We start from the raw sequence: 27,216 nt of genomic DNA, 5'->3' as shown, positions 1-27,216 counted from the left end.
GGAACAATTAAAAGACTTCTAAGATAAAGTTTTTATCCACCCTTGTATGTCTCTGTGGGGTGCTTCTGTGGTATTCATGCACAAGAAGGATGGTTCCCTTCGTATGTGCATTGATTATTGCCAATTAAAAAAAGTGACCATAAGGAATAAATACCCTCTTCCTAGATCGATGACTTACTTGATCAACTTTATGGTGTGAAGTGTTTCTCAAAGATTGATCTTAGATTGGGTTATCATTATCTTAAGATTAGGGATATAGATATCCCTAAGGATGCATTTAGATCCTTGTATGGTCACTATAATTTTTTTTATGTCTTTTGGGTTAACCAATGGCCCAACGACATAAATGGACTTGATGAATAGGGTCTTCCATCCGTTCTTGTATATGTTTGTCATTATTGATGATATCTTAGGCTATTATAAGAGTGAGGCAAAGCATGTTGATCACCTCTGTGTTATGTTTTAAACATTGAAAGATCATCATTTGTATGCCAAGTTCTCCAAGAATTAGTTTTAGTTGAAAGCCGTATCTTTTCTTGGTGATGTCATATCTAGTGAAGGGATCTTGGTAGATCCCTAAAAAGTTATGGCGGTTAAGAAGTTGCCTAGACCTACAACTCCAACCTATATTCAAAGCTTCTTAGGTCTAGCCGATTACTATAGAAGATTTGGAAGGATTTTCTCTACGATAGCTGCCCCATTGACTAAGTTAACCCTAAAGAAGATCAAGTTCTCATGGTCCGATGCATGTGAGGTTGGTTTTGAGAAGTTAAAAGATAAGTTGACTTCGGCTTCAATTTTAATCTTGCTCAAGCGTAGGGATAGTTTTGTGGTATATTGTGATGCTTCTCTTGTCGGTCTTGGTTGCGTATTGATGGAAAATGGTAGGGTGGTGGCCAATGCTTTTAGGCAATTGAAAGTTCATAAGAAGAACTACCCTACTTATGACCTAGAGTTGTTAGCCATGGTTTTTGCATTAAAGATTTGGTGACATTATCTTTATGGGGTTCATGTCGATATGTTTTTAGGATAATAAGAGTCTCTAATATGTGTTTACCTAAAAAAAATAAACCTCTGATAGAGAAGGTGGCTTGAGTTGTTTAAAGATGAAAATACTGATCTTCATTAGCATCCCAGTAAGGCGAATGTAGTCGGCGATGCTCTTATTAGATTGTCCATAAGGAGTTTTTCCCATATAGAGGAGGATAAGAAGGAATTGGTGAAGGACATTCACCGTTTGGATAATCTTGGAGTTCAGCTTGCGGATTCTGAGGATGGTGTCTCAGTCATCTTTTGTTGTTGAGATAAAGGAAAAAAAAGCATTAGACCCCAACTTGATGAAGATTAAGAGTAATCTGGGTCATTACAAAGTTGGGTAATTTATGATTGGTGGTAGCGGTATCCTGAGATACCAAGGAAGGCTATGTGTTCCCGACATCGATGGATTGAGGGAAAGGGTCATGGCCGAGGCTCATAGATCCTTTTATACCATTCATCCCTATTCCACCAAGATGTATCATGACCTTAGAGAGTTTTATTGGTGGATAAATATGAAACTTGATGTGTTTAGCTATGTTGCCAAGTATATGGTGTGTCAACAAGTGAAAGTTGAGAACATGAGGCCCGATGGGTTGTACCAAGAAATTATGTTGCTCGAATGGAAGTAGGAGGCAATTAATATGGATTTCATTACTGGTCTTTCTAGATATCGGAAATAATATGATTCTATTTCAGTCATTGTTGATAGAATGGACCAAGTATGCTCACTTTTTGCTCGTGATGACAAATTACTTGGTGGAAGATTATGCTAAGTTGTATCTTGTAGAGATCATGAAGTTGCACGATGCTCCCATTTCTATTATCTTGCATCGTGGTCCACCATTTTCATCCCACTTTTGGAAATCGTTCTAAAAGGGTTTGATTACTCGAGTATGCCTTAGTACCACTTTCCACCCGCAAATGGTTGGACAAGCGGAAAGGAGCATCCAAAAATTAGGGGATATGTTGTGGGCTTGTGTGATTGATTATGGTGGTAATTGGTACGAACAATTGACTTTGCTTGAGTTTGCTTATATAATAGTTACCACTCTAGTATTGGCATGGCCTCTTTTGAGGCATTGTATGGTAGGAGATGTCAATTTCACATTGGGTTGTACGGAGTTGGCAAGGGTAAGTTGCTTGGCACCAATTTACTTCACCAAGACTTAGAGAAGGTGAAGGTGATTCATTATAGGATGAAAACTTCTCAAAGTCGCCAAAAGTCCTAAGAGAATGTGAGGCGTAGGGACCTAAAGTTTAGTATTAGTGATTAGGTGTTCTTGAAGGTGTCTTCTATAAAGGAGGTAATGTGATTTGGTAAGAAGGAGAAGCTTAGTAGTTGATGTATTTTCCCCTACTTGAATATCAAGAGGTTTGGCAATATTTTCTATAAGTTGGAGTTTCTTTCTAGTTTGAACTCCATTCACCTAGTTTTCCATTTATCTATGTTGCAGAAATGTGTGGGTGATCTATCGTTGGTTATTCCCTTAACTGATGTTGATATCTTGGACTCTTTGTCCTATGATGAGATCCTAGTAAGAATCTTGGATTGGTAAGCTCGCCAGTTGCAAACAAAAGAGGTGGCTTCGGTGAAGGTTCTATGGAGGAACCAAAAGTCTGAGGAAGCTACACAGGAAGTAGAATAGGGCATAAAGTCTAGGTAGCAATATTTTTTCTATTTCAAAAACTTTGGATAGAGGTATGCGTTGATCCCCTTGCTTTGATTTACATCTTTGATAGACAATAGGTTAAAGTCCCCAATGTGTTGAGTTGATTTGTGTCTTGTTAGACCATGGATTCAAGTCCATAATTCTTTGAAACTATATGTGTCCTTGTTGTGATGGGTCTAAGTCCCTAGTATCTTGAGTTGATTCATGTCCTTGGTAAATGAAGGGTTCGAGTCCCTAATCCTTGAATTGAGCAAGTATCCTTAATGAGTCGATAGGTTGAAGTACCTAAGTTGTGAAATGAGTAAGTGTTGATACGTAAGGTCTTAAGTCCCTAAGCTTTCCAATGAACAAGTTTCTTGATAAATAATGGTTTTGAGTCCCAAAGATGATGAAGTAAATGATTGATTGATAATGAGCTGGATGTGTGTTATATCCTTATTGTATACTTTTTCTAACTGGTTCAAGGGTTGGAGTTATATGTTATAATGTGTTAACTTGTGTTTATTGCTTTCCTTACCCATCATTCATGGATAAATGATCCAATTAGGGGAGAATTGAAACACTTCTAATTTGAACCATTAAAAGAACTCTCCATTTAATGACACTGGACTGGGTACGACTTCGGGCACGAGTTATACGCCTTGGATACAAGTTGTATCCTCCTTCCCCTCCCATATCATATCCTAGGTGGTGTAGTGAGGTTTACTAACTATACTAAGAATAAGTGACCCTCCTCAATCATACCCTAAGTATACGAGTCGTACCTAAAATGATCGTGTAAAAAGAAGTCCTAGCTTGAGTGGATTATTTTGGGTATGAGTGGTGTATATGACTTCGGGGTTGATTTTTTATCTTTGGATATGACTCAAGGGTGTGTGATAGTGCCCTTAACAGTGTAGGTGACCTAGGTAAAGCCTAGGGTATGATTCAGGGTACTACTCGTACCCTAGGATACGGTTCATAAGGTGAGTCATACCCCTGCACAAGTTCATTTTACAACTTTTAACTAAGGGCCTTGTGATCATTTCTCATGGCTTAAACCATAAGTACCTTTACTATATAAGTCTATAAGGTCTCCTTAAACATATTTTTAGTGGATCAAACACCCAAAACACTCTCTCAAACTCATCTTTGAAGAATTGGAGGTTAGGGTTTCAAGGGTGATCTTCAAGAGGCAAAGTGAAGTCAAGACTTAGTCAATCAGGTTGTCTAAGGCACATAACTCTTACCCTTGTTAAATAACTCTAAACTCATGTATTTTATACTTGGATTAGTAAGTGTATATGGTGATTTTGAAATCAAATAAAAAGGGTTTTATTTCCTAATGATGAATAATGTTAACTTTTACTTAGACTTGTGTTTATTTATATAAATGATGATGATTTTCATATGTGGGTTCTTGTTGTGAGAGGTTTAATATGAGGGTCTTGAGTACCCCTAACCTTGATGATTTCTACCATGAAAATAGCCTTGCTAGAAGTATGCACATAAGGTGTTTGTGGAAATATCTAAGTGAATTGTCTAGTCATATATTGGTGATGTTTTGAACTAGGGTAATGGTCCAATAAGTTTGAACAATTCATAAATAGTATGTCAAAAGTATTGTGAGCTATGCATTGTATAATTGATGACCATGTTAGGTTAATTGACTAAAAAGAGTTGAAGTCCCTAAACATGATAATGTGTTTGAATTATGTGTTGAACCAACGATGGTGAGAATGTGGTATAAGATGGATAATGAAATATGAATATTTTTTAGGGTATTGATGACCATAACTTGAATTGCATGATGGATCAAATAAAGGCAATAACGTACTGAAATGGTTGAGAAATGAAGGCTCCTAAAATGACCATGGGGTCATGTATAGTGTTGAATAAGTTAAATGATTAAAGTCCTTAAGTTTTCTATTGAATAAATATTGATGCATAGGAAAGGGTTAAAGTCCCAATGTCAACTAATTATAATTGTGATGTCTTGAGGTTGAAGTCCCTTTCCTTATGAGATAGCTCAAGGTTGAAGTCCCTTGCCTTATGAAATGGCTCGAGGTTGAAGTCCCTTGCCTTATAGAATGGCATTAGGATTGAGTCCCTTTCCCAACGAACTTGCTAGAGGTTAAAGTCCCTTGCTTAAAGATATCTCTTGAGGTTAATGCACCTCGCCGAATGAAATATCTTGTGGTTAGAGTACTTTGCATGAGGTTAAAGTCCCTTGTTTTATGAATGGGCATGAGGTTGGAGTCCCTTGCCTAGATGAATTAGTGTGGTTAAAGTCTCTGGTTAATTCTGCATGTGGTTAAAGTCCTTGGCTAATGATGTGTGTGCATGGTTAAAGTCCTTTGTCTAATTGTGTGTGATTGTAGTTAAATTCCTATGCCTAAATAGAATTGTCGAATCTAAGTGTGGAAGGTCGCAGTCCTCTACTTCATGTCTAATGAATGAATGTACAAGAATGTTTATAAGACTTGATTTCTTAACTATCATGTGATCTACCTATATATAAGGATAAGTGTATGAATATGATATATTGACTTATTTTTGAATAATGATACTATTATATCCTCATCCTTGAGTTACATGCTAGCGTTCTAACTGCTAACCATCTCCGAGCGCTATGTCCCCATGCGACATAGGGACCATGGCATCATCTTCTCTTTCTACACAGTGATTAGGTTATCTATGTGGTTCATTTTTTGTCTTCAGAGTGGTGAACGTCCTTATTTTGGAAGACATTCACTCTTGGTCCCTTATCTTTAGACTTAGTCTCATTTTTACTTAGTTTGGCTATTGTAGGAGGCTTGTCCCGACATATATATTTCGAAAAATCAGTTTGTATAGAGGTATTTTTGATGAATGTGGAATTTGGTATATTGGCTAGAGTGTTGATATTTATGAAATGGTTAGACATTATTAAGTTACAATTTCTAGTGTTATTTCCGCTACCTTATTATGCTATCGGGATTTACCTGGCCCTTGTGTTTGATGTGATAATTGTGATGGGCTATCGAACGATCTCAATTTCATGTGGACTTAATGTGACCATACGACATGGCCTAGTTTTGGATGGCGTCACTTGAGACCCTATTTTCATCCATAATACAATTCAAGTACACTCTCGCCTCTCTAAAATCCTCTGAAGCATCAATACTTAGGGTTTTCAAGAAGCAGGTCAAGAAGAGTTTCAAGGATTGAATTCTCTAACTTATCTTGGGTATTTCAGGCATGTGGATATACCCTCAAACTCATTTTATCTAATGCATGAATTTACAAATTAATTAAGTGGATTTGAAATTAAGGTTTTGATATGGTTGAGGTGTTTGACACAAATGGTTCTTAAATTGATTTCCCTTAGTTTATTATGCATTATTCATCCTTTGTTAATAGTTTTAAACTTATGGTATGCTTAGGATTGGTGAATAATCAAAGGGGTTATGTTTTCCTAATTTATGATAAATCTTCCTTTGATATATCGTTTTGGAAATTTAGTTCCCTTAACCCCAAATATGAAATTGATAATGATACATGGCTTTGCCACATGTTTTGACTTACTCACTTGAACTAATACATTGGCATAAAAAGGTTAATGAAACATGGTATGATTTTTTTGAGCTTTGGGGTATGTGAATATCCCGTGTGAATATTAATTGAACCTAAGGGGTCATGAATTTCCTCGTGTGATGGTTAATGGATTTTGGCATGACAATGAACTTGTAGGTGGGGTTGGTATGATGATAGCAATGGGATGCCTAAATTCATAATCAGTTTAATAAATTAGTAATATATGTTAAATATTTTTATTGGGCTTAAAAGCGAGTTGTTAGTTGGGCCATGTAAGTGGAGGTCCTAGGGGACCAATAACAAAAACTGCGCTAGCCAATGTTGGAGTCTAGATTATCGGGAGGTTTGAGTCCCTCTTATAATTATTATATGATTGGTATGTTCGAGTCCATTATGTTATATGAATTGATGCTTAAGTCACGTTTGATTTATGGCGGGAGGTTCGAGTCCTTATCAGACTTATGACATATGATTATCCTCTGGATTGTATGACTACATACACTATGATCCTTTTAGCTGAGGGTGAGCTGGGCTCATATATCCCGTGGGTGCCTTGATTATGATGGTTATGCTACACAATCCATGTTAAGATTTTAAAAGTTCATGCTTGTAATGACCATTTCATTCATTTTATTATATTTTTGCTTATTTCACTCTTTGAGCTTCTCCATAGATTCCCCAAGTCATTTATTACTTGATGGAACTGACAGTTTAATTATTGGGTAGTTTATTTAGTTTCTAGAGCCAATTCCCTATTTTGAAGTCGCTGCTCGTTCCAAAAGGACACCAGAAAAAACTTTAGTGAAACAATCATGAATGCGAATTTCAACTACTCCAGAAGATCCGAAATATCAATTTTAGGCTAGGTAGACCTTTGGTTTGAGTCCCAATGTACCCGAGCTCATTTCAACCTATTGTTCAGAAAGTTGGAAGATCGAAATATGGGTGTGGGACCCATATTTGGTAGAAATGACCTAGGCTAAAAATTTTGACTTTTCCACCGCATTCGAAACGTCGATTTTAGGCTAGGGGGACCCTTGCTTTAGGTCCCAAGGTTCCTGGACTAATTTTGGACTATTGAGTAGATTTTATGAAAAAATGAAACTATAGGTGTCGGCCCCACTTTTTTCCTAATATATGTTGGATGAAAGTTCTGATGATTCCAATGGATTTGAAATATGGTTATTCAAAATTCACTATTGGATCATGTTCGTTGGATTGTGTACGAGTTTCTAGTATCAAAATTAAGATTTTGATTTTGCTATCATCAAGTGCCCAGGGGAGCAATTGCAATCGTAACAAATTATACGAAGATTGCACTAGCACGATAGTGACCTCTAGGACTGCAATAGCGGTATCTCCCTACTTGAAATGGATATTTAAGGACCCTATAGGCTGCGTTTTAGATATTTTTGACCCATCTTTTAGACCTAGAACCCCTCAATAATTGTAATAACAAAAATTGATCATTGTGGGTGACTTGGGAGCTTCCTAAACATCTATTATCATGATTTTCACTCGGAAAATGGTAAGATTTCATCACTTTATTTATGAATTTCTTGGTATTTGACCTAAAACCCTAGATTCACCTAGGGCATGATTTTAGCCCATAATTAGCTTTGTTTTCACCTATCTCTTGAGGGTTATGGTTCCTAGATAATGTATGGGCTTGATATCATATTGGGTTAACCTTGAAAATATGTTTTCCATACGTGGGACCCACTTTGAATTTCTTGTGTCATTTTTGGACCCGAAGTAAATGGTGCAATATGGGCATTGTTAGACTCGTATTGATGAGTAGATTATGATTTTGATAGTGTGACAACATTTTGGGATTGTGAAGTAAAGATGGACGTTGATGAATGAAGTGAGGTTTTGTGGTTCGACTTTGAGGTAGGCTTCTATCCACTTTTCTTCTTAGATGATGTGTGATATATATTACGTGTGAATTTGAATGTTAGTCTTATCTAAGAGTAGAATAACTTAGCCTTTATTATTGATGTTTGGGGATTAGATGAGGGTTTTGGACTTGTAAGCTTATATGTGTATAACCTTTTAGAATCCTATTGTCTTCTCTCTAGTTTGAGCTAAATTGTGGTGTGGTTATGATATAATGCTATGTTTGGGATATGGTTTTAGTATTTGACGCATGATTAGTATATTTAAATTATGTGGGGATAGTGTTGTATTCTTGGTATTATAATTTGGGTAGAGTTAACTTAAATGCCCTTGTTTCTAGATGAAGTTCCTATCTTTGGATTGATTATGGGTTACGTGACATCTTGAAGTTGAAATAGATACCTTAGCCTAGTTTGGGCATAGTTTGCCTAAATAAGGAAATTGAGGAATAGAAGTGGGGTTGTCTGGCCCACTTAGGCCAAGACTTGTGTTAGCCTTGTGGACTAAGTTGTGGATTTTAGGCATAGTTGAGACTAGTAAACCTTAATATAAGGTTACTTCGTTACTTGGTAAATTATAATAATGTACCCCTAATTGTGGTTTATGAGTTATGGCTATGTTATTCCTTATACAAATGATAATGAGCCTTTAGAGACACTATTCCTTCTTAGACATTATATTGGAGCTTTAGAGACGTTGTTTCCTCTAAGACTTGATATTTGGTCCTTAGAGATGCTATTTCCTCCTAGACTTCATACATTGCCCATAGAGGTGCTATTTTCTCTTATACATGAGGTCGGGCCCTTAGATATGATTTTTCTCCTAGTTATGATTATATGGCCTATAGAGACTATTTTTCTCTTAGTTATGATTGTTGGGCCTATAGAGATAATATTCCTCTTAGTTATGATTATTTGGACTAGATAGGTGAAATCCTCATAGTCATGATGACCTATAGATATGAGATATATTATAGATGTTATATTCTTATTAATATTATTCCTTCTAGATTTGAGATGTCTCCTATATGAGAGATGATTATGTGCTTATTGATATTATGCCTTATAGATGTAAGAAGCCTCATATATGTGAGATGGCTATAAACATACTACAACTTATAAATATGAGATAGTTTATATTAATGGCTATTGATATGAGTTGCAGATGTGTATGTGGGCCTAATGCCGTGATTATAATATTATGACTATTCCAGACACATATTAGGATAAAGGCGGTGTTATGATATTAGTTGGACATCTGCAAAATGTGCATCCCTATAAAGGATATGGTTACGGTTAATGAGTATAGATATAAATATATGTATATATGTATGTATTTAAATATATTTCTCTCTGGTATAAGACGGAGAAAGATGCAGTATGACTCTTATTATTCTACTGATTGAATACTGGTGATGGCATACATAGATTTGGTACATTCTTGATTATTATATCTGTAATTGATATAATTCTAGCTGAAATATGATCTTATGACTTTTCATCCTAAATAAAATTTATGCTAAGCGGGAACTAGTTATCTATTAAGTTACTATAGTAGTTGATCACTCAAAATCTAATGTACTAGTTGATGAGCCTTGTCTAGTTGAAGTATGGTAGCTAGAGATTATGGCCGATACGTGGCTAATGATGATGATAGGTTTAGTATTTTGTGAAGTTTAGATGCTATTGATGACTAAGTTTAAGATGCCAATTAGTTGTTAAACGATGATTTGTGTATTAATGATGCTAGATAATAAGAGATATTAGAGTATAGATAAACAAAATGTCTAAATAATGGTTAGTGGTATTTTGCTAGATGGTGACTAGTGAGATTATGATGGATAGAAATAAGCAATTGTTAATTGGCGATGATGGTTTAGTGGTGAATCTTAACTATTTGCTAGATATTGGCTATTTAGTGAGTAATGATTATGTGAAGAAATGGTTAGGATAATAATTAGAGGTCAGATCCATGATTTAACCCTATCACTTGCTTCGATCGTTGGATATTACAACCCTTTTAATAATTTTATAATGATTTAGTCCTGAAGATCACTCTAGGCAACATTGTTTTATACTTACCCTTCTTTTATCCATGTCTTGAACCCATGCACCTATTATATGTCTATAAATATATGCGTATTGATGTTTATGATTATATTTATACTCGTCAAGGTAGGTAGATACTGTAATAATTTATTTATACCCAGTAAGGCCAGAGGATACTGTGATGATATATTGATACCCAACAAGGCCGATAGATACTGTGATGATATATTGTTACTCGGCAAGGCTGGAGGTTGATTAGGCTGATAATGGACATGATGATGAAAGTTATGATAGAGATAGTTATGATGTTGAGATTATGATATTGATTATGTACTTTACATTTATTCCTTTATGTATATCTCCTATCACCCGTATGCACCTATGCTTATCAGCTGGTATGGGACGGTTGCATAAATATATGTAAAGACTATGATATGTTGTTGTGTGTTTATTGAATCTTCCAAGTCTGGCGTGGTGGGGGACCGTATAGGCTTGGCTAGATATTTGGTTGTCCAGAGTAGCCGATTATTCTCTCTGTTATTGATATTTTTACTATCATTATTATGGCTACCTTACGGCAGATTGGTCAATGATCCGATATCGATATTTAAGGTATGTCTACGACCATTTTTATCTTATGATTGTATCACTATGCACGATTATTTTATGTCTAGTCATGTGGATTAGAAACCCTAAGCAAGATAGTATTAAATCCTTATAGTATTATAATGAGGTCTTAGAATGAGGATATGATTATCTAGGTTATGCATTGAGATATCCTCAGGTTTATATATATATATATATAGCTATATGAAGCTATGATACTACCATATATCCCTTCCGTTATTTATTCTTATTGTATATTCATTTCTTGCCCTTGTATATTCATATGTATCTTTCTTTTGATCTTCATTCATAGATTGTCCTGGAATATACAGTATAGTATTAACGTGTATTAAATGTTGATGGAATAGTATAGTTAATATGATACTTCCTTAACCATATTATGTTAGACTCTTCGACTTAAATATAATTGTTGTCCCTTATTATTCTCATTGACTTGTTATATGATTTATGGACTCTTGGGTGTAATTTTTATTCTATTTATATGTTGTATATATTTGCTTTATCTCTAGATCTTAGTTGGCAGTTGCTTACTGAGTACTATCAGTTGGTACTCATACTGCACTTCTGTATTCTATAGATCATAGTACAGGTTATCGCCATTAATGTGTGCGTCGTGTGGAGAAGCCATGGTTCGGATACTTAGAGTGAGCTCCTGACATTCAGAGTGTTACTTATCTCTCTCTTATATATTAGACTAGTCTTTATGTTGTATTCAGAGATAAGTCATATTAGTATATTCCACTTGATATTTCACTTTTGTAATCCTATTATATTAGAAGCTCTTGTACTGGTACCACTAGGTTTTGGGATTTTTTTATCTACTAATCTTTATTTTCAATTATTCTTCATATTTTTCCTTATATTATTAGGTAATCCGTTACTAGCCATTCTCGACTAAGGGTTGGCTTGCCTAATTGTAGGTTATGGTAAGCGCTATCATGACCATAAAAATTGGGTCATGACAAATAGGTAGCAGAGCCTAGGTTTCATCGATGTATTAGTACTAGAGCTAAGTTCTTAGTAGAGTCCCCCGAATCAGTGTGGAGACATTCGTAACTTATATTTGGGAGGCTACAGTGACATTTTAGGAAATCACATCTTGACTCCTTACCGTATGCCTGCATTCCTATAAACCTTGAACATATTTTTTGACTCTATTCAATCCCTGAAGGTCAATGAAACATTGTCGATAGATATAGATGAGACTTCAACATACATTTCTAGAGTTTCAGCACAACATCGGACTAGAGAGTTAGAGATAGATATCAAAGATCTTTAGCAGTAGCCAAAAAGGATTTGGGATAGCTTAGGCTTCAGTAAAGCTCATGACTAATTCAACCTTTGAGGTTCAGTATTGGGAATTTGATTCATTTTGTAGATCCCTCTCAGCCAAGGATGACATTCGATTCATCAAGCATTTTTCAGACTAGAGTTGGGTCGATTGGTGTTCATCAGGGTTTATTACAAGTTTTTAGTATGAAATTGGATTTCTCATATCGTTCAGGTATTTTCTTATATTGCACCCTTCTGAGTTAAATACAAGAGAATATATGTGTTAGAGGATTAGTGTTGTCACTTTGTTTAGTGTCGAAGCACTGGATAGTAGTTGAGTCTTCCTTCCTATAGGATGTTGATCATGAGATAACTATAGAGGACATATATGGAGACTTATGTAAATAGAGGCAAGAGGACTAATATCAATATAGTGCTATTGGCATTTTATTCGAGAGTGAGGATCCTTCCAGTAGAGTTTAGCCTCACCTGCAACTCATCAGCTCTACGCAGTCAGTATTCCATACTATGAGTGGTTCTCAGATTTGTCATGATGATTATAGTGTGCAGAGTCCCCGTTAGACTGGCATGCATAGTATGGTTTTTTAAGCTATGGCAACCATTCTAGATTATGAGGGGCAATATCTTAAAGTATTCTAGGATCTTGGTTTGGTTGTGTTTCAATGAGAAACTGGTTTAGAGAAGTGCCTCAAATATGAGATAGATGATCAACTAGAGTTAGCATGTATTTTCTCTCCGGCCTAGAGTTCTTGAGATAAGTAATGATTATGGCAGAATAGACATAGTTCAAGAGGTTTCTCTCAATGTCAGTTGGCTATCCATATGTGCTCAGTTCATGTCTCTCAATGTTAGTGCTTCAGAAGTTTTCTTTGACTACAAAGAGACTGACTACTAGTCTAGAGAGTGTCTCTGGCATGGGATATCCAGCCATTCAACTCATTGATATTAACTCATGATGTTGTGGCATCTTTAGTTAGAGATAGTGCTCTTGGCGCCTCAGTTGATGATTTAGTTGATCGATCTGAGTTGGATTCATTTAGATTAATTTTTTCCTATGCTCGTCAGTTATGCGATTGCGAATGTCACCATGTTTGGTGTGCTTTTATTTCCCATCTTTATCTCTTATTGTGTGTGTTAGGGTTTTCGTACTCATTGATGATTTTATGCCTGACGAATTGATATTGGTTATGATGTTCCTTATTAGTGGATTCATGATTATGTTACTACACCGTGGTTCATTTTCTTAGTAGTGGATGGGGTTGATCTTTATTGATACTTTCCCTTATGGGTGTGGTTTTTGGGTTTGAGCCCAATTTATATTGGCACATTGACCTTGTTCTGGACTTTTAGTGGTATCTGACACTGATATTTATTTTGACACAACTTGTTTAGTATGTTGATATTGCTATTTCTATTATTATTCCTATTTCTACCACTGTGTAAGGTTATTAATATTACTTGATGTAATTGATTCTCGCTAGGTAGCTGTATAAATTAGTGTTATCTAGTTAGACTTTTATTTTCTTGTGCTACTATTCAGTAGCTTGAGTAGATATAGCCAAATTTGATGACTTCTTTCCCCAAGTGCGACAAGGTTAATGATTGATTTGGGGATGTATTGTGATATTGAAGGAAAGTTGACCTTCTATGGTGCTGATATGATGCTAGGGTTAATGATTTAGTTGTATCTCTCTAACTTGAGTTTGAGAATCTTAAATTTGCCTTCTGTGTTGCAAAGGTATTTATTTGGCTATTCCTATTATTTATAGCACATGTATAAGATTAACCAGTTTGAGGTTCGTTCCTCAGTTGTGACTATTTCATCGCTTGATAGTGGTTTTGAGATTGAGATGTCCTGGATTGATCTGTTAGAATTTTGGGATTCATTCCTTTGTGATGGTTTACCCTTGTTATTAGTGTGGAGATTATATTCTTCATTCTTGATGTGACATGGTTTTGTATAGTGGTGTTGAAAGGTTAGAGGCAGGTTGCCTATCCTATGATTGCTAGTTAAGTTGGCAAATTAAAAACTCTGTAGCTTGAGTTGTTGCTTCTCCGATGGTGGTATCGACTCTAACCTTTGTTTTGATATTGGTATTTCTTCTTCGATGATGTGATTCTTGGGTGGATTTAGGAAATCCCCATTACAATATTTGTTTGGCCTAGTGAGGCTTTGTGGAGTGATTCTGCTTGATGATATGTGCCTGTGGCTATTCTTTCCTGAGATAGAGTGTTTAATTGATTAGTTATTGACTAAAGTTACATTTCTCTGAGTTGCTAGAGTTTTTGCCTATACTGGTGTGGTTTCTAGCCTTGGGAAGTTTTTGAGTATGTTTGGATAGTTCACGCCCTCCAGCGGATATAGAGTGGATTATATGTATTTTTAGCCAGTGATTTGTCCTTTTGCATAATTCCTATTTTGTGGCTAGATTTCATACCCTCTAGCTGATATAGAGTTGTTTGCTTGTCTTTCAATTGACAGTTATTCCTGTAGTGGTTTTTGTTCTTTATATATGTCTCGACAGTGGCTTGGTATGATTTATCTCAGATATGGATACTATAGCCGATTTGAATGGTTGGTAATGGTATAGATGTATTGGTTCAGTTTTGACTTAACGCATTGGAATGGCGATTTGGAAGTTGTGATAAACTTGGAGTACTAATGCCTACCCATTTTTAGTTTTGGTTTAGATATTGAGACTAAGCGATTCGGCCTTGGTATTAAGATTTCAGCTTTTGTTTAGACTTGTCCTTGATCAAATTTCATTTATAGGCTGGTTGAGCCTACTCCGCGAATTACCTATTCAGTCTCCTCGACTTTGGATGGAATATGGTTGATAAGTATTCAGATGATATCCTATGTACCCGATATTGTATCTTTCTGTTTTGACCCTGAGTCTCCCATTTTCTTTGGGAATTTTAGATGATTTACTCAATGGGAGTGATACATTTGAGTTGTATTCAGTATGACATAATTCTTGATGGTTGAGACCTCTTAGAGTGGAATATTTACTAGTGAGTAGTTATACCTTGGATTATGAGATTTCACTTTGATTTTTATTCCGACTGGTTGCAGCTTTGGCATGGATTGTAGTCCTTGATTATCTCCATTTGAGTGCCTAGACAACACCTTTTGAGCTTATTCTCATGTTTGCGTGTGGACTTTCTTTAGCTTTTTGAGTTCTCCATGATGAGACTGTATAAGCGAGACTCAGGTGATTTTCCTCCTGGCTTGGAGTGGATAGCAGATGCAAAATGGTAAAGGGTCTGTATATTTGGATTTGGATTAGGTGCCATGACTCATGACTTGGGTTGGCTTTGGCTTGGATGAGTCTTTATTGATTTATCTGGATATAGAGATAGTATCAGCTTGGTGTGGTTCAGATGTGTGTGCATAAGCCTTCTAAGTTCAGGTTGAGGCTAATTAGTGGTTGAGTTGAGTTTTAGCTATTTGGAAGTGGAATGAGAGTGTTAGTTGAAAAAGATATACCTGTGGTAAAATTCCTTGCAAGTGTTCTCTCTTTGTTAAGGTTACCAGGAAAGTCATGTTGGGAGATACGGGCCCAGTACCAAATCCTTTTGAGCTTTTGAGATTCTTTTTATCTATTGCCCTTTGGGGACAAAAGTCATTTTAGTAGTACAGATTGTAATGACCCTTGGGGTCATTTTTCATATTTTTGCTTATCTTCACCATTTGAGCTTCTCCATAGCTTCCCTAAGTCATTTATAACTTGCTGGGACCGACGGTTCAATTACCGAGCAGTTCGTTTGGTTTTTAGAGCCAATTCCTTATTTTGAAATCTTCGTTGGTTCAAAATAGTCATTGGGAGAAAACATCAATGAAACAATCTTGAATTACAATTCCAACTGCTCTATTAGATCCGAAATATCAATTTTAGTCTAGGTAAACCTTTGGTTCGGGTCCCAATGCACTTGATCTTATTTTGACCTATTGATCGAAAAGTTAGAATATCGAAATCGGGTATCGGACCCATATTTGGTCGAATGACCTCGGATGGAAAAAATGACTTTTCTATCGCATCCAGAAAGTCTATTGTAGGCTAAGGGGCCCTTGGTTCAGATCCCAAGGCTCCCAGATATATTTTGGGCTATTGAGCAGATTTTATGAAAAAATAAGATTTTAGGTGTGGTCCCTACTTTTTTCCTAAAAGATCTTGAATATAAGTTTTGATAATTCCAATAGATTTGAAATTTGGTTTACACTCAAAATTCACTATTGGATCATGTTCTTTGGATTTCGAATGAGTTCTGAGGGTCAAAATCAAGATTTTGATTTTGTTGTCATTTGTTGCCCAGAGGATCAACCGCGATCGTGGAAAATGTATAGCGATCACACTAGCGTGATAGCATCCCCTAGGACCATGATAGCGGTATCACCAAACCTGGTATGGGTATATAAGGACCCTATAGGCCGAGTTTTGGCCATTTTGACCCATCTCTGAGGCCTAGAATCCCTAACTGAGTGTAATAACTCAAAATTGATCATTAAGGGTGACTTGGTAGCTTGCTAAACATCTATTATCATGATTTTCACTCAGATTATGGTAATATTTCATCACTTTATTTATGAATTTCTTGGTTTTTGGCCCAAAACCCCAAATTCGGCTTGGGCATGATTTTAGCCCAAAATTAGCTTTTTTCACCTATTTCTAGAGGGTTATTGTTCCTTCTAATGTTTGAGCTTGATATTATGTTGGGTTAACCTTGGAAATGCATTTTTCATATGTGGGACCCGCTTGAGGTTTTTGGTGTCGTTTTTTATCCCGAAGCACAATAGTGCAATATGGATATCGTTAGAGTCGTATTGATGAGTAGATTATGATTTTTCTAGTGTGATGATATTTTGGAATTGTAAAGTGAAGATAGACGTTGGTGAATGAAGTAAGGTTTTGTAGTTCGGCTTTGAGGTAGGCTTTGGTCCTCTTTTCTTCGTAGATGATGTGTGATATATATTGCGTGTGAATTTGGATGTAAGTCTTGATTATGATAGAATGACTTAGCCTTGATTATTGATGTTTGGGGATTATATGAGGGTTTTGGACCTATAGGATGGTATGTTTTTAACCTTTTAGCATCTTATTGCCTTCTCCCTTGGTTGAGCTAAATCGTAGACTGGTTTTGATATAATGCGATGTTTGGGATATGGTTTTTGTAATTGAAGCATGATTAGTATATTTAAATTATGTTGGGATTGTGTGGTGTTCTTGGAACTGTAATTCGAGGAGACCTGACTTAAATTCCCTTGCTTCTAGATGAATTTCCTATCTTGGGATTGGTTATGGCTTACTTGACATCTAGAAGTTGAATTAGATACCTGTCACGACCCGAACCAGGGCCTGGCCGTGACGAGAATTTCGAACCATGGAGGCCCGAAACACCCCTATCTGTTTGGTAATCATGCACCTAATTCATATGATCAAAGTAATGCGGAAGAAACATAATAATTCGGAAACATGGTCATAGATATGAAAAGAACCAATAGTGGGGAAATAAAGTTCCCCCGACATCAATCAACCTCTAAATATCTATCTGCGAAAATCTCTAACAAATGACTGAGTCAAGTAATGTATATAAACTGGGACAAGGCCCCCAGTAGACCCCAAAACTAAATATAAGATAAAAGGACTGCAGGACATAAAGACCTTCCGAAACATAGAAGGCTCACCACTTGTCTCTGCAACTCTGTCTGAATGATCTACTGATTCTCTTGACCCCTAGACTGGGCCTCTGAACCTGAGAGGTTGGAGAGGGGAGGGGTCAGCACAAAAGTACTGGCACACAGAGATATCAAATCAAAACATAATATTTTAACAAAATATAGTTGAGAGTCATTATAAGAAATTTCATATCAAATCATTTGAAAACACATGGGCATAATACAATAGTTTTCAATACTAATGTAATGCGATTGAGCTAGGTGGAATACCCTACAATTGTAATTCCAAGGATATGTGGAATCCGCCTCTGGTGCTTGGCGGCCAAGCCTCCAATCCAAGTAGCCGCCAGGAGTTGGACCCGGTATACCCCCCATATGATTATACCGCAGGGAATCCCCCATATGAGATGTTCCAATTATTTTACTATCCTCCTATGTAGGATACAATATCATATGACCCGTATTGGCAACTACGGTTTCCAGCGATGAGCCATTTCACTCAAAGGCCTTCTTCGGGCATCCAACCTTCTCATAAAATCAATGCATTTTAAACTTTGTTCAAATCAATCACATGTCATACTCTGTAGGGTATCATCATACACGACTTGCAAGTTATCTGTATCATGTCATTCTCTTCATTCAATCATCATATGGTGCATATTTCAACATGAACAAAACAACCCTCTCTTTGAAAGTCAAAAACCATATCCAAATCATCACATTTTTAAGACATTTCATGCATTTAGATGTTTTCAAACAATTTACATCATATGCACATTCAAAACAAATTCACATCAAGAGAGGGATTTTATATAATTCATGCTCTCAAAATATCACCTTTTCAAAACACACGCAGTTACATATATAATATGTCAAATCGTTTGGAAGTACGCCTAAAGACCAAATTCAATATTATAGAAACATTCAAAACATAATTATATTCGTAGTTTCAAAACCCCCATTTGTAAAACATTAATTTAAAGACCCATGAGATTTTTGGATAACCCCACGTACCTCTATTTCCAAAGATAATAGATGTTTCTTGAAGCTTGCGGATTGGTGATTCCAAATATGTAATTATCTTCAAAAACCTACAGTAGAATCTTGAACTATTTGGGTTTTTACTTTGAAACCCTATGGAGAAACCTTGAGAACTTTTGATGAATGAGGGTGAATTTTGGGGTCCTTGGAACTGAATTTCGTGTTTTAGGGCTAAGGGTGAAAAAGGACCATTTTGTCCTTCAAACGGAGTGTTTAAGTCACTTGAATTCTTTACATAGGCGCCGCCCATCCCATTGCCAATGTTTACATAGGCGCCGCCTAGGATATCTCCTATATTTTACACAGGCGTCGCCTAGGCTATCGCCTATGTTTACGTAGGCGCCGCCTAGGCTATCGCCTATGCTTTCCAGTGGCCATGGGCGATTGGTTAGGCAACGCATATCACTTTGAAAGGCCATAACTTCTTGCTCAGGTGTCGGATTTTAGCAAAATTGCTATCGTTGGAAAGCTAACTCAAAGACCTATCATTTGGCATATATTATGCTCCCTAATTCAACATATACAAAAAGTTATGGTCGATGGATGTTGACACACTTTACCACATCCACTAAAACTTAGTCGATCGAAATAGTTTCAACTAGTCCTTGAGTTGAAGGATCTCTATGGTCTAAATTCAAGCTTGAATGGATTCACATGCTACACAATTAATTAACACGCTGTATTGGCATTGGATTTTATGGTTTCGGGGTTTATCAACACATCAGAATCATGGTCTATATTGTAGCCCAAAATGAGGGGCGTTACATTATCCCCCTTTAGGATCATTCATCCCCGAATGATGATGCGGGACACAGAAAGACACGATTTCAAGAATAATAAAGGACTAGGAAAGATAAGATAGGAATAGTACCTTCTGTCTCATCCTCCATCGAAGCAAACAAATTGGGATATCTAATTCTTATGTCATCTTCTGACTCCCAAGTTGCTTCTTCGACTTTCTGATTCCTCCACAGTACCTTTACTGAGTCTATCTCTTTGCTCCTTAGCTTTCGAACTTGGCGATCTAAAATTTCAATGGGCTCTTCTTAGAAAGACAAGGAGTCTATCACTTTGATACCCTCTACTGGCAATACCAGAGAATGATCTCCAATGCATTTCTTCAACATGGATACATGGAATACCGGATGAACAGAACCCAAACTTGCAAGCAATTCTAGCTCATAAGCAACTGCACCAATCTTCCTCAAAATATGATATGGCCCTATATAGCGAGGGCTTAATTTACCCCTTTTTCTGAAAAACATAACTCCTTTCATAGGAGAAACCTTGAGAAACACCCAATCACCAACTTCTAACTCTAGTTCTCTTCTTCGAACATCGGCATAGGACTTCTGATGACTTTGAGGAGTCTTGAGCCATTCTATAATAATCTTCACTTTCTCCATCGACTGATGAATAAAATTAGGAACATACAACTGAATCTCACCCACTTCAGACCATCCTATTGGAGACCTACATCTCCTCCTATACAAAGCCTCAAAAGGAGCCATCCTGATGCTAGCATGGTAACTATTATTGTAAGCGAATTCAACTAGTGGCAGGTGATTTACCCAAATACCTTTAAAATCAATGACGTGTGCCCTCAACATATCCTCGAGGGTCTGATGGTACGCTCAGCTTGCCCATCCTTCTGAGGGTGGAAAGTTGTGCTCAAATTCACTTGTGTACCTAAACCCTTCTGAAAAGATCTCCAGGACTGAGATAAAAACTGCGTACCTCTTCGGGAAAGACTTCTAGGAATTCATTCACTATAAGGACTAACTGCAGAAGAAGATTTGCAACTTTTCAATCTTTTACTCAGATTAGATGGTACATACAGCCTTTGGAGATAAGCTTTTGGGCTCTAATATAAGAGATAAAGTGACCTCTAGGTTTCTCGAAACTCCCTGCCCATACAAGTGGTGTCTCATTCAAAAAAGAGAAAGTTACCTTTTGGGTCCTGCAATCGAGTGTGGTATAGCACGAATGGAGCCAGTCCATTCCAAGGATGGCATCAGAATCTATCATATCAAGTTCTATAAGGTCTACCATAGTTTCCCTACTATGAATAGACATGACAAAATTTCTATACACCCTTCTAGCAACAACAGAATCACCTACAGGAGTAGAAACAGAGAAGGGTTCTATAATAACTTCGGGCTCAAACCAGAAACCAACAGCCACATAGGGGGTCACATAAGATAAAGTAGACCCCAGATCAAGTAACACATAAACATCACGGGAAGAGATTTGTAATATACCGGTAACAATACCTGGGGAAACTTCCGCCACCTGGGGGTTGGTTAAAGCATATAATTGGTTGCGACTGTTCCCGACAGCTGAAGGGGCACCATTATAAGGAGGAGTCGTGAATGTGGCTTGGGGCTTAGTCCCCCCCAGATTTCCTCCAGTAGAAGGGTAGTATTTTTGAAGATGTCCTACTTTTCCACAAGTATAATAATTTTTCCCCTTAAAAAAACACTTCCCTGGGTGATTCCTCCCACAAATCTCACACCGTGGATAAGTATGATGTTGTTAGGCCACACTCTTCTACGAATGAGTATCTAGGGCTCTCGATCTATGATGAGTCTTTAAACTCTAAGATCGTCTGTCTGCTGGTGATCCAGGTGCTGGGGCACTGGCAGCAGACTGTGCATTACTCCATGACTTCTTCTTTTGCTAACTTTTTCCCCAGTTGCCACTCTATGGCTAGCTGTGATTCTGATCTGCGGTTCTGGCTTTCTTTGCTTGCCGGTCTTTCCTTCTTGTTTCTAAAATTTTCTTTTTCTTCACTTCTATCTACTATATATGAACGGTCAACCGAGCAAAGTATAACTCCTTGTTCAACATAGCCCCCTGGCACTCAAGTACTAGGTTATCAGCAAGAACGGATGCAAATTTTCTCATTCGGGCTCTCATATTACTAGTCAACTCTGGTGCATAGCGGGCTAGTTTATTAAACTTCAAAGTGTACTACTGGTCACTCATACTACCCTACTTCAGATTCATAAACTCTTCCATCTTGGCCTCCCTCAACTCCAGAGGAAAGAATCGATTAAGGAAAGCTTCCACAAATTCGCCCCAAACTGTGGGCTCGGTACTCTCACCTTTTGCATCCTCCAAGTTGGTATACCACTGATTTGCAACATCCTTGAGCTGATAAGTTGCCAGTTCCACCCCTTTAACTCATCCACATGTATCACCTTAAAGATCATTTCCATCTCATCCACGAACTCCTGTAGATCCTCTTTCACCTTGTTGCCAGTGAACATAGGTGGGTTTAAATTCATGAAATGTTCGACCCTAGTAGCCTCAGATGTAACAGATACAGACCCAACATATTTTGATCGTTGATCTTGGTTAGCTACCGACTGTGTCAGCATATGAATAGACCGTTTGAATTCTGTATTTGAAATATCTCCCTGAGCAGTTGGGGGACGGTTGACATTAGTCTGCAGAGCTCGAGGTGGACTGGTCGGGACTGGAGGGACTCCGGGAGTAGGGACAAATTTTGGAGTGTGATCCCTATTACGGCTTTGCATCCCATGGGTGGGATGGACCTCATATGCCTGAGCATTCTGATCGATGATATAACGTGGAGGCAGAACTGTGTTTCTGAAATACAAGTGATCATTGATTAGGGGAAAGTTCAGACTCTGAAGCACGAACTAACTCACAAAGAAGGGAAAGATTTCCTAAACGCCTAGCAGCCTCCTGCAAATAAGTGTGGCGCGCTACACAACTATAAACAGGACTCTACCCGATGTGATTTCGCAGACACCCTAGGACCATGAACCGTGCTTTGATACCAAGTTTGTCACGACCCAAACCAGGGCCTGGCTATGAAGAGCATTTTGAACCATGGAGGCCTGAAACACCCCTATCTGTCTGGTAATATGCACCTAATTCATATGATTAAATTAATGCGGACGAAACACAATATTTCGAAAACATGGTCATTGATATGAAAAGAACCAATAGCGGGGAAATAAAGTTCCCCCGACATCAATCAACCTCTACACATCTGTCTGCAAAAATCTCTAACAAATGACTGATTCAAGTAATGTATATAAACCAGGATAAGGCCCATATTAGACCCCAAAACTAAATATAAGATAAAAGGAGTGCAGGACATATAGACCTTCCGAAACATAAATGCCCTTTACTTGTCTTTGCAACTGTCTGAATGATCAACTGATTCTCTTAACCCCTAGACTTGGCCTCTGAACTTGAGAGGTTGGAGAGGGGAAGGGGTCATCACAAAAGTACTGGCACACAGAGATATCAAAACAAAATATAATATTTTTATAAAATATAGTTGAGAGTCATTATAAGCAATTTCATATCAAATCATTTGAAAACATATGGGCATAATACAATAGTTTTCAATACTAATGTAATGAGATTGAGCTAGGTGGAATACCCTACAATTGTAATTCCACGGATATGTGGAATCCACCTCTGGTGCTTGGCGGCTAAGCCTCCAATCTAAGTAGCCGCTAGGAGTTGGAGCCGGTATAACCCCCATATGAGTATACCACAGGGAATCCCCCCATGTGAGATATTCCAATTATTTTACTATCCTCCTATGTAGGATACAATATCATATGACCCACATCGGCAACTACGATTTCCAGAGATGAGCCCTTTAACTCAAACGTCTTCTTTGAGCATCAATCTTTCTCATGAAATCAATGCATTTCAAATGTTGTTCAAATCAATAACATGTCATACTCTGTAGGGTATCGTCATACCTGACTTGCAAGTCATTAGTATCATATCATTCTCTTCATTCAATCATCATATGCAACATATTTCAACATGAACAAAATAACCCTCCCTTTAAAAGTCAAAAGCCTTATCCAAATCATGACATTTTAAAAATATTTCATGACATGCATTTCAAGATGTTTTCAAACAATTTACATCATATGCACATTCAAAACAAATTCACATCAAGAGAGGGATTTCATATAATTCATGCTCTCAAAATATCACCTTTTCAAAACACACGCAATTACATATATAATATGTCAAATCATTCGGAAGTACGCCTAAAGACCAAATTCAATATTATAGAAACATTCAAAACATAATTATATTCATAGTTTCAAAACCCCCATTTGTAAAACATTAATTTAAAGACCCATGAGATTTTTGGATAACCCCACGTACCTCTATTTCCAAAGATAATAGATGTTTCTTGAAGCTTGCGGATTGGTGATTCCAAATATGTAATTATCTTCGAAAACCTACAGTCGAATCTTGAACTATTTGGGTTTTTACTTTGAAACCCTATGGAGAAACCTTGAGCACTTTTGATGAATGAGGGTGAATTTTGGGTTCCTTGGAACTGAATTTCGTGTTTTAGGGCTAAGGGTGAAAAAGGACCATTTTGTCCTTAAAACGGAGTGTTTAAGTCACTTCAATTCTTTACATAGGCGCCGCCAATCCCATTGCTAATGCTTACATAGGCGCCGCCTAGGTTATCGCCTATGTTTTACACAGGCGTCGCCTAGGCTATCGCCTATGCTTTCCAGTGGCCATGGGCGATTTATTAGGCGACGCATATCACTTTGAAAGGCCATAACTTCTTGCTCGAGTGTTGGATTTTAGCCAAATTGCTATCGTTGGAAAGCTAACTCAAAGACCTATCATTTGGCACATATTATGCTCCCTAATTCAAAATATACTGAAAGTTATGGTCGATGGATGTTGACACACTTTACCACATCCACTAAAACTTAGTCGATCAAAATAGTTTCAACTAGTCCTTGAGTTGAAGGATCTCTATGGTCTAAATTCAAGCTTGAATGGATTCACATGCTACACAATTAATTAACACGCTGTATTGGTATTGGATTTTATGGCTTCGGAGTTTATCAGCACATCGGAATCATGGTCTATATTGTAGCCCAAAATGAGGGGTGTTACATTATCCCCCCTTAGGATCATTCGTCCCCGAATAATGATGCGGGACATAGAAAGACACGATTTCAAGAATAATAAAGGACTAGGAAAGATAAAATTGGAATAGTACCTTCTGTCTCATCCTCTATCGAAGCAAACAAATTGGGATATCTAATTCTTATGTCATCTTCTGACTCCCAAGTTGCTTCTTCGACTTTCTGATTCCTCCACAGTACCTTTACTGAGTCTATCTCTTTGCTCCTTAGATTTCGAACTTGGCGATCTAAAATTTCAATGGGCTCTTATTAGAAAGACAAGGAGTCTGTCACTTTGATACCCTCTACTAGCAATGCCAGAGAATGATCTCCAATGCATTTCTTCAACATGGATACATGGAATACCAGATGAACAGAACCCAAACTTGCAAGCAATTCTAGCTCATAAGCAACTGCACCAATCTTCCTCAAAATATGATATGGCCCTATATAGCGAGGGCTTAATTTACCCCTTTTTTCAAAACACATAACTCCTTTCATAGGAGAAACCTTGAGAAACACCCAATCACCAACTTCTAACTCTAGTTCTCTTCTTCGAACATTGGCATAGGACTTCTGATGACTCTGAGCAGTCTTGAGCCGTTCTATAATGATCTTTACGTTCTCTATCGACTGATGAATAAAATCAAGAACATACAACTGAATCTCACCCACTTCAAACCATCCTAATGGAGACCTACATCTCCTCCCATACAAAGCCTTAAAAGGAGTCATCCTGATGCTAGCATGGTAACTATTATTGTAAGCAAATTCAACTAGTGGCAGGTGATCTACACAAATACCTTTGAAATCAATGACACGTGCCCTCAACATATACTCGAGGATTTGAATGGTACGCTCAGCTTGCCCATCCGTCTGAGGGAGGAAAGTTGTGCTCAAATTTACTTGTGTACCTAAACCCTTCTAAAAAGATCTCCAGGACTGAGATGAAAACTATGTACCTCTATCGGATATAACGGACACTAGTTCCCCATGCAACCGAACTATCTGCTCAGTGTAAATATTAGCATAATTCTCTCCCAAATAATTGGTCTTTACAGGAAAAAAGTGGGCTGACTTTGTCAACCGATCTACAATTACCCATATAAAATCATACTGGTTTCAGGATCACAGAATTTCTGTAATGAAGTCCATGTTTATTATCTTCCACTTCCATAAAGGTAGGGCTATCTCTTGGGAAGTACCACCTGGCCTCATGTGTTCTACCTTCACTTTTTGATAGTTCAAACACTTGGACACAAAATCAGCTACATCACATTTCATGTTATTCCATCAATAAAAGGTTTTTAGATCATGGTACATCTTAGTAGAGCCTGGGTGAACGACATACCTCGAAGTGTGCACCTCATTAAGGATTCTTTCCCGTAGCCCATCAACATTCGAAATGCACAACCTACCCTAAAATCTCAGAATACCATCACCACCAATTTCAAATGACATAACCTTTTGTTGACCCACATCTTTCTTGATATGCATCAAGATGGGATTTTCAACCTGCTTCTTCTTAACTTTAGCACAAAGGGATGACTTAGCAAACTCATGAACAATAACCCCTCCATCTTTGGAATCTAGGAGTCGCACTCCCAGATTTGCAAGGCGGTGAATGTCCTTCACCATCTCTTTCTTTCCTTCTTCTACATGAAAAAGGCTGCCCATAGACAACCTGCTGAGGGCGTCGGCTACGACATTTATCTTGCCCGGATGGTAATGCAGACTCATGTCATAGTCTTTCAAAACCTCTATCCAATGTCTCTGCCTGAGGTTCAATTCTTTCTTTGAGAAAACATTCTGCAAATTCTTATGGTCAATATAAATATCAACATGCACTCCATAAAGATAATGCCTCTAGATTCTAAGTGCAAACACCACAGCTGCTAACTCTAAGTCATGAGTGGGGTAATTGCACTCATGCACCTTTAACTACCTAGATGCATAAGATATCACCTTACCACACTGCATCAATACACAACTAAGTCCCACACGGGACGCATCACAATAAACCACAAAATTATCTATACCCTTAGGGAGGGTCAAAATAGGAGCAGTAGTCAGCTTGTCCTTCAACTTCTGAAAACTATTTTCACATAAGTCTGACCACACAAACTTCATCTTTTTTTGAGTCAATTTAGTAAGCGGAGCAGCTATAGAAGAAAAACTCTCTACAAACCTTCTGTAATACCTTGCCAAACCCAAGAAGCTCTGAATACCAGTTGGAGTCGTGGGTCTGGGCTATTTTCTCACTGCTTCAACTTTTTGGGGATTCACTCTTATCCCATCACTAGACACAATATGCACCAGGAAGTCAATAGCGTCTAACCAGAATTCACACTTAGAAAATTTAGTATACAGCTGATGATCCTTAAGGGTTTGAAGAAAAATTTGGAGGTGATTAGCATTATCCT

This window comes from Capsicum annuum, chromosome 6 (genome assembly GCF_002878395.1).
Source record: "Capsicum annuum cultivar UCD-10X-F1 chromosome 6, UCD10Xv1.1, whole genome shotgun sequence".
NCBI lineage: Eukaryota > Viridiplantae > Streptophyta > Magnoliopsida > Solanales > Solanaceae > Capsicum > Capsicum annuum.
This window is presented reverse-complemented; position numbering follows the sequence as displayed.